Genomic DNA, 9,471 nt, shown 5'->3' with positions numbered 1-9,471 from the left:
GTCGGTGTGCTCTGCAGTAGGGTGCTCCATACAAATTTTCCTTATGTGGAATTTTTCAGTGTAAAATAAGGTTTCTCCAATCGATCGCGGGTTTCACTTTTCATCATTTGCTAGGTCTAACTATGATGTTTTGAGTGGTCCCGCAAAAATTTTTTCTTGGACCGGGCCTTCCTTCCCGGCCCTGTCGGTGTGCTCTGCAGTAGGGTGCTCCATACAAATTTTCCTTATGTGGAATTTTCAGTGTAAAATAAGGTTTCTCCAATCGATCGCGGGTTTCACTTTTCATCATTTGCTAGGTCTAACTATGATGTTTTGAGTGGTCCCGCAAAAATTTTTTCTTGGACCGGGCCTTCCTTCCCGGCCCTGTCGGTGTGCTCTGCAGTAGGGTGCTCCATACAAATTTTGCTTATGTGGAATTTTTCAGTGTAAAATAAGGTTTCTCCAATCGATCGCGGGTTTCACTTTTCATCATTTGCTAGGTCTAACTATGATGTTTTGAGTGGTCCCGCAAAAATTTTTTCTCTTAGCCAGTAGACCCTTTCGTCCATGTCGGTGTGTTCTGCAGTAGGGTGCTCCATACAAATTTTCCTTATGTGGAATTTTTCAGTGTAAAATAAGGTTTCTCCAATCGATCGCGGGTTTCACTTTTCATCATTTGCTAGGTCTAACTATGATGTTTTGAGTGGTCCCGCAAAAATTTTTTCTTGGACCGGGCCTTCCTTCCCGGCCCTGTCGGTGTGTTCTGCAGTAGGGTGCTCCATACAAATTTTCCTTATGTGGAATTTTTCAGTGTAAAATAAGGTTTCTCCAATCGATCGCGGGTTTCACTTTTCATCATTTGCTAGGTCTAACTATGATGTTTTGAGTGGTCCCGCAAAAATTTTTTCTTGGACCGGGCCTTCCTTCCCGGCCCTGTCGGTGTGCTCTGCAGTAGGGTGCTCCATACAAATTTTCCTTATGTGGAATTTTCAGTGTAAAATAAGGTTTCTCCAATCGATCGCGGGTTTCACTTTTCATCATTTGCTAGGTCTAACTATGATGTTTTGAGTGGTCCCGCAAAAATTTTTTCTTGGACCGGGCCTTCCTTCCCGGCCCTGTCGGTGTGCTCTGCAGTAGGGTGCTCCATACAAATTTTGCTTATGTGGAATTTTTCAGTGTAAAATAAGGTTTCTCCAATCGATCGCGGGTTTCACTTTTCATCATTTGCTAGGTCTAACTATGATGTTTTGAGTGGTCCCGCAAAAATTTTTTCTTGGACCGGGCCTTCCTTCCCGGCCCTGTCGGTGTGCTCTGCAGTAGGGTGCTCCATACAAATTTTCCTTATGTGGAATTTTTCAGTGTAAAATAAGGTTTCTCCAATCGATCGCGGGTTTCACTTTTCATCATTTGCTAGGTCTAACTATGATGTTTTGAGTGGTCCCGCAAAAATTTTTTCTTGGACCGGGCCTTCCTTCCCGGCCCTGTCGGTGTGCTCTGCAGTAGGGTGCTCCATACAAATTTTCCTTATGTGGAATTTTCAGTGTAAAATAAGGTTTCTCCAATCGATCGCGGGTTTCACTTTTCATCATTTGCTAGGTCTAACTATGATGTTTTGAGTGGTCCCGCAAAAATTTTTTCTTGGACCGGGCCTTCCTTCCCGGCCCTGTCGGTGTGCTCTGCAGTAGGGTGCTCCATACAAATTTTGCTTATGTGGAATTTTTCAGTGTAAAATAAGGTTTCTCCAATCGATCGCGGGTTTCACTTTTCATCATTTGCTAGGTCTAACTATGATGTTTTGAGTGGTCCCGCAAAAATTTTTTCTCTTAGCCAGTAGACCCTTTCGTCCATGTCGGTGTGTTCTGCAGTAGGGTGCTCCAACCAAGTTTTCCTAATGAAAGTTTTTCGTGGTTTCGTGTTAGTTAAAAACTCCGGAACTTGGCTTATTTTCACCATAATTTCCACATATGGTGACCAACTCAATAAACGTTTTGTGCGTATCCTATGGACATTTTTTCGCGTTCAACTTGGTGAACTAGGGTTGTATTCCCGAAGGGTAAAAAAATCTGGACTTAGCCAAATTTTGAAATCTCCAACCAATCTTGGCCTGTTAGATTATCTTGGTTGGGTTGCTATGGGCTGCTACGGCCTACTTGATAGGCAATGTTTCAACTCTTGGAAGCTTTCGTGGTTGCTAAGCACTGTTCGTGGCCTTCTTGATAGAAATGGCTTATGGTGGCCATGGACTTAGCAAAATTTTGAATTCTCCAACCAATCTTGGCCTGTTAGAGTATCTTGGTTGGGTTGCTATGGGCTGGTACGGCCTACTTGATAGGCAATGTTTCAACTCTTGGAAGCTTTCGTGGTTGTTTAGAACTGTCCATGGCCTTCTTGATAGAAATGGCTTATGGTGGCCATGGACTTAGCAACATTTTGAGATCCAATCTTGGCCTGTTAGAGTATCTTGGTTGGGTTGCTATGGGCTGCTACGGCCTACTTGATAGGCAATGTTTCAACTCTTGGAAGCTTTCGTGGTTGCTAAGCACTGTCCATGGCCTTCTTGATAGAAATGGCTTATCGTGGCCATGGACTTAGCAACATTTTGAATTCTCCAACCAATCTTGGCCTGTTAGAGTATCTTGGTTGGGTTGCTATGGGCTGGTACGGCCTACTTGATAGGCAATGTTTCAACTCTTGGAAGCTTTCGTGGTTGCTAAGCACTGTCCATGGCCTTCTTGATAGAAATGGCTTATGGTGGCCATGGACTTAGCAAAATTTTGAATTCTCCAACCAATCTTGGCCTGTTAGAGTATCTTGGTTGGGTTGCTATGGGCTGGTACGGCCTACTTGATAGGCAATGTTTCAACTCTTGGAAGCTTTCGTGGTTGCTAAGCACTGTCCATGGCCTTCTTGATAGAAATGGCTTATGGTGGCCATGGACTTAGCAACATTTTGAAGTCTCCAACCAATCTTGGCCTGTTAGAGTATCTTGGTTGGGTTGCTATGGGCTGGTACGGCCTACTTGATAGGCAATGTTTCAACTCTTGGAAGCTTTCGTGGTTGCTAAGCACAGTTCGTGGCCTTCTTGGTAGAAATGGCTTATCGTGGCCATGGACTTAGCAAAATTTTGAATTCTCCAACCAATCTTGGCCTGTTAGAGTATCTTGGTTGGGTTGCTATGGGCTGCTACGGCCTACTTGATAGGCAATGTTTCAACTCTTGGAAGCTTTCGTGGTTGCTAAGCACTGTCCATGGCCTTCTTGATAGAAATGGCTTATCGTGGCCATGGACTTAGCAACATTTTGAATTCTCCAACCAATCTTGGCCTGTTAGAGTATCTTGGTTGGGTTGCTATGGGCTGGTACGGCCTACTTGATAGGCAATGTTTCAACTCTTGGAAGCTTTCGTGGTTGCTAAGCACTGTCCATGGCCTTCTTGATAGAAATGGCTTATGGTGGCCATGGACTTAGCAAAATTTTGAAATCTCCAACCAATCTTGGCCTGTTAGAGTATCTTGGTTGGGTTGCTATGGGCTGGTACGGCCTACTTGATAGGCAATGTTTCAACTCTTGGAAGCTTTCGTGGTTGCTAAGCACTGTCCATGGCCTTCTTGATAGAAATGGCTTATGGTGGCCATGGACTTAGCAAAATTTTGAAGTCTCCAACCAATCTTGGCCTGTTAGAGTATCTTGGTTGGGTTGCTATGGGCTGGTACGGCCTACTTGATAGGCAATGTTTCAACTCTTGGAAGCTTTCGTGGTTGCTAAGCACTGTCCATGGCCTTCTTGATAGAAATGGCTTATGGTGGCCATGGACTTAGCCAAATTTTGAAGTCTCCAACCAATCTTGGCCTGTTAGAGTATCTTGGTTGGGTTGCTATGGGCTGCTACGGCCTACTTGATAGGCAATGTTTCAACTCTTGGAAGCTTTCGTGGTTGCTAAGCACTGTCCATGGCCTTCTTGATAGAAATGGCTTATCGTGGCCATGGACTTAGCAACATTTTGAATTCTCCAACCAATCTTGGCCTGTTAGAGTATCTTGGTTGGGTTGCTATGGGCTGGTACGGCCTACTTGATAGGCAATGTTTCAACTCTTGGAAGCTTTCGTGGTTGCTAAGCACTGTCCATGGCCTTCTTGGTAGAAATGGCTTATGGTGGCCATGGACTTAGCCAAATTTTGAAGTCTCCAACCAATCTTGGCCTGTTAGATTATCTTGGTTGGTTTGCTATGGGCTGGTACGGCCTACTTGATAGGCAATGTTTCAACTCTTGGAAGCTTTCGTGGTTGCTTAGGATAAGAATCCCGACGAGAAAGGTTTCCCGGACTTATAAAAATAACCGATTAGCCCCAAGGACACATCTTCCTTGAAAGGCTAATCATGCACCACACACCACACCACCCATAGGCTTGCAAGCAGCACTCTTGTCGAGTGCAGCAAGCCTATGCTCACATCAACTACCGTACACGTACCACCATAGGCTTGCAAGCAGCACTCTTGTCGAGTGCAGCAAGCCTATGCTCATCAACTACCATACGTACCACCACAGCCTTGCAAGCAGCACTCTTGTCGAGTGCAGCAAGCCTATACTCCACGAACTAACCACTTCACCACCAAGCATGGGTCGCCTGAGAGGATCGATGCGAACGCATCTCTACAACTCGCAGCTCCCAGCCTGTAGTCCCGTCGTTTGCGGGCGGTCGAAGGTGTCGAAACTAGTTGTATCCACGGTCGACGGGAGCACAGCCACCAGGGTTCCCTGTGATAAGGTACTTCCACGTGCAGCGTACACCCGCCCGTTGCGGCTCAGTCTAGTGCTATAGCGGGGATGAGACGGCAGTGTGCACGGGGCAGCACCGACGGATCTCAGAGGGTTGTTAAGCCCGCTAGCTTCCGATCACCTAATGGGTTTATGATGCGCTATCAGCTCGGATTGGATACGACCTTAGAGGCGTTCAGGCATAATCCAGCGGACGTAGCGTCATACCAAAGTCCGGTCGAACTAGTATTGAGCCAGTGGTCCGTACCTGTGGTTCCTCTCGTACTGCACAGGAATTCCGTTAAGATAGCAGCATACAGCACACACCAGTAGGGTAAAACTAACCTGTCTCACGACGGTCTAAACCCAGCTCACGTTCCCTTGAAAGGGTGAACAATCCTACGCTTGGTGAATTTTGCTTCACAATGATAGGAAGAGCCGACATCGAAGGATCAATAAGCCACGTCGCTATGAACGCTTGGCGGCCACAAGCCAGTTATCCCTGTGACATTCGAGCAGTCGAGCTGTTTGGACATGGCGTGTTTTGCTCCGCAGTGAGAAGGAAAATATTGGTGCAAAAATCGTTTGGAGAGACTGGATTTTAGTTATAATCCGTTGTTAAGTGTACGTTTTAAGGGAATCGAGTGAAAACCGCGTGAAAATCGGTGCGATAATACGGAAAATAAGTAAAAAACATTCCCCATACATTTTGTATGGGGAACTATTTCCGCTATAAAAACGGGCAAAATAGACCTTTTTCGGTGCGGTTTTCAGTGAAAAAGCGAGATTGGACGCCATTTAAGCGATTAAAAGTGATAGACAGTGTTTGCCGGTGAAATTCGGCCCGAAATACGGAGTGGCAAATTCGCGCAAAGAATTACAACAACAACAACAACAACAGTGTGTGTGTATCGTGAGTTTGCGTAAAAATCCGGTCCAATCGGGCCGGAAGTGGACGGAAACGGTAGTTTTTGCGCCCGTGATCGTGTTAATGCAAAAAACCGGACGGAAATCGGACGAAAATCGCCGAAAAACAACGTGGCAAAAAAGTGCAAGGGGTGCTACCGCCGGAGCACGTGGTTTCGAGCAACGGTGTTTATTAGAAAATCGTTAATAACTTTGCGAGTTTTTATCGGATTCGTGTGCCGTTTTCACCGTTGTGATTGTTTTAACTCGTTTAATAAGATCCAAGCGAAAAAACAGTGAAAAACGCGAAAAAATTTTTTGACATTTTTTGGTGACATCCGAGTGACACATATGACCCCGCTGACGAATTTTCGAAGGTGAGCAGTCCCCCGCTGACAAATTTTCAAATTGACGGTTTTTGCTCGAAAAACTGCTCGAAACTCAAAAACACGTAGAAAAATTCTGGGAAGCTGGGGGGGTCATCGGCAGCTCGAATCTGCTCGATTTGGACAGTTTTCATCGAGCTCGAAACTGCTCGAAACTGCTCGAATTTCCGAATTTAACTGAAAATCGCGGGGAAAAATCGGGAACGACTGGGGAAAATACGGGAAGGCGTCTGCAAGTAGGGAAACACCTCCCCCTGACCACGGAGGCCTGCTTGGGTCTCTAAAATGGCGACAACCCGAGCATCGCGTCCTCGGTCGGAGTCTACCGAGGAAAGGCCGGGGCGGTCTCTTTTGGCTGTAGAGCCGAAGGTAATGTTGACAAGAGCTTCGGTGATGGCATCGAAGTCGACGAACAACGACATGGTGGAACTGCGGAAGGTGATCGGGGAAATGTCCCTCGCAAACGAGCAGCTTCGAACCATGTGTAAAGAGCTGCAGCAAGAGCTTGTGATGCTGCGACAGCGGATTGAGGCCAATGACAACATGGCCCGCGAGGAACGAAAGCTGGCCCGGGAGGAACTGAAGCTGGCCCAGCAGCAGTTCAAAGAAGAGGTGCAATGGAACAAGCAACAGGCTCGTCAGTGGCACGAGGAGACTCAACGTCTCCGCAAGGAGCTAGAAAAGGAGACGGCAAGCCACCAGGAGCTGTTGGCGCAGATGCTTGGTTGTGGCGGCAATCAGGCACAGCAATCGCAGCTGCAGGAGCAGTCGTCTTCTTTGACGAAGCAGCAGCCCCAACGGTTGCAGAAACAACAGCAACGGCCACAACAGACGCAGGGGCCAACGCGTGGCCCTGCTCAGCAGCAACCGCTGCAGCAGCAACAACAACAGCAGCAGCAGCGGCCGTCCTATGCCAATGTGGCTGCCGAGGCATCTGGTACACAGGCGACGCAGAGTGGCGCATGGACGGTGGTGGGACCCCGCAAGGCACCACCGAAGCCGCAGCAGCAACAACAGCAGCAGCCGGAAAAGCCACGCCCGCAACTTGCGCCACGCAAGCAGTCGACGAAAAAGAAGCTGGACGCTATAGAGGTGGCCCCAGGAGACGGTCAAACGTGGACAGACGTTTACCAGCTAGTCCGCAGCGCACCGTCGTTGGCTGAACACCAGGCGAAGCTCGGTGTGGGACGGCGAACGACGCGGGATCGGCTGGTTATGGACGTAGAGGACGGTGCTAATTCGGAAGCAATTTTTCAACGTGTGCAGGAGGTCTGCGCACAGGCCGCAGCTCCGGCCACCGCCCGCCTGGTGACGGAAACGGTAGAGGTCCGCCTGGAAGAGGTGGACCCTTTAGCGACGGCGACGGACGTGGCGACGGCGATCCAAACATTCACAGAGCAGTCGGTGAAGGAATCCGCCGTGCATTTGGTCAAGGCATGGAATGGCACGCAGACGGCATACGTCCGAATGGCAGTGAAGGCGGCAGCGAAGATTGCGCAGCAGCACGTGAAGGTGCTGCACACTTCGTGCCTAGCTACGCAGTTGACACCACTGACGCGGGGCCAGCAGCGGTGCTTCAAATGCCTGGAGCACGGACACCTGCGGCACCAATGCCGGAGCGAGATGGATTGGTCGACGCACTGCATCCGCTGCGGCCAACCGGGACACCTGGCCCGAACATGCACGGCAGCGGTCTGCTGCGTGACATGCAAGGGCCCGCACCGGGTGGGACATCCGTCCTGTCCTCGACAACGATAAAGGTCCTGCAGATCAACCTCGGGCGCAGCAGATCAGCGCAGGACCTGATGCTGCAGACGGCGCGGGAGCTGGGGGTGGACGTTGTCATCGCCTGCGAATTATATAAGCCGCCTCGGGACAACGGCAGATGGGCGGTGGATGAGGCGCAGAGTGTGGCAGTGGTCGCCACCGGGGCTTATCCCATACAGCGTTTATGGGAAAGCGCTCATCCTGGGCTGGTGGTGGCCACAGTGGGAGGAGTGACATTCGCTAGCTGCTACGTCTCGCCAAACACCGGACCAGCGGACTTCGTCGCCTATCTCGAGGCGGTGGAGATGGCGTTGGTGGGACATCAGCACCTGGTGATGGCAGGTGATCTTAATGCATGGAGTACGGACTGGGGGAGTGCCCGCACAACATCGAGAGGGCACATCCTCAAGGGCGCTATCGACCATCTGCAGCTGGAGGTCCTCAACCGCGGCAACGTGCCCACCTTCAAGGGCAATGGGGTCGCGCGCGAGAGCGTTGTAGATGTGTCCTTCGCGAGCTCTACGGTCGCCCTTGAGGACACCTGGAGGGTCAGCCAGCGATATTCGTACAGCGACCACCGGTACGTGGAGTTCTCCGTGGGCGTTCCGGGGAGACGGTCAGCACCGCAGCAGCGTACGAAACAACACCATCGGACGCAGTCGTCTCGCCTCCCGCAGCATGCAGGAGTTCGCTGGAAGACGTCGACTTTCTGCAGGGAGGGATACCAGGCTGCGCTGATTGATTGTCGATTTGCAGAAGCGGACACGCCTGACGCGCTGGTAGGAGCGCTGTCCCTGGCCTGCGACAGGACGATGGAGCGAGTGGGCCCGCCAAAGTTCCGTCAGCCGCCTAGGCTCTACTGGTGGACTCCGGAGCTGGAACGCATGAGGCGTGAGTGCGAGGAGGCGGAAGAGAGGCATCGTGGGGCCAAGGGGCCAACAGAACGGGACGCGGCTTTGGGGCGTCTGCAGGACCTTCGTAGAGGGCTGCAGCGCGGGATCCAGGAGAGTCGAAACGAGAAGCTCCAAGAGCTGATCGACGGAGTCGACAGCGACGTATTCGGACTGGGATACAAGGTGGTGATGGCCAAGCTGCGTGGTCGCACCCCGCCGGAGACGGACCGGACAGTGCTGGAGCCGATCGTGGATGCCCTGTTTCCGCTGCATCCCCCGTTCGAGTGGCCAGCCATCGAGCGAACGGCTGACGAGGAGAGGCTGCGACCCGTCACGGAAGCGGAGGTTCTCGCGCTGGCAGAACGGATGGCCCCATCCAAAGCACCTGGGCTCGATGGGATCCCGAACGCGGCGGTGAAAACCGCGATCCGTGAACACCCGCAGGCGTTTGTGCGGGTGTTTAACGACCTACTGGAACGCGGTGAGTTCCCGCGGGCTTGGAAGGAGGCGAGGCTGGTGCTGGTAGCCAAACCGGGCAAGCCACCGGGCGATCCATCGGCGAGCCGACCGCTGCTTCTGGAGGGAGCAGTCCCCAAGTTGTTCGAGAGGTGCATTCTCGAGCGCCTAAATGAACACTTGGAGGACAGCGCTGCCCCTCAACTGTCGCCGGAGCAGTACGGATTTCGTCGCGGGAGGTCAACGGTGCAGGCGATCCAGCGGGTCGTCGAGCGGGGCGAGTTCGCTCGGTCCTTCCACCGCACCAATGGACGCGATCCACGATGTCT

Source organism: Anopheles marshallii (genome assembly GCF_943734725.1).
Source record: "Anopheles marshallii chromosome X unlocalized genomic scaffold, idAnoMarsDA_429_01 X_unloc_110, whole genome shotgun sequence".
NCBI classification, from domain to species: domain Eukaryota; kingdom Metazoa; phylum Arthropoda; class Insecta; order Diptera; family Culicidae; genus Anopheles; species Anopheles marshallii.
The sequence above is the reverse complement of the archived record's forward strand: the minus strand, read 5'-3'. Positions refer to the sequence as shown.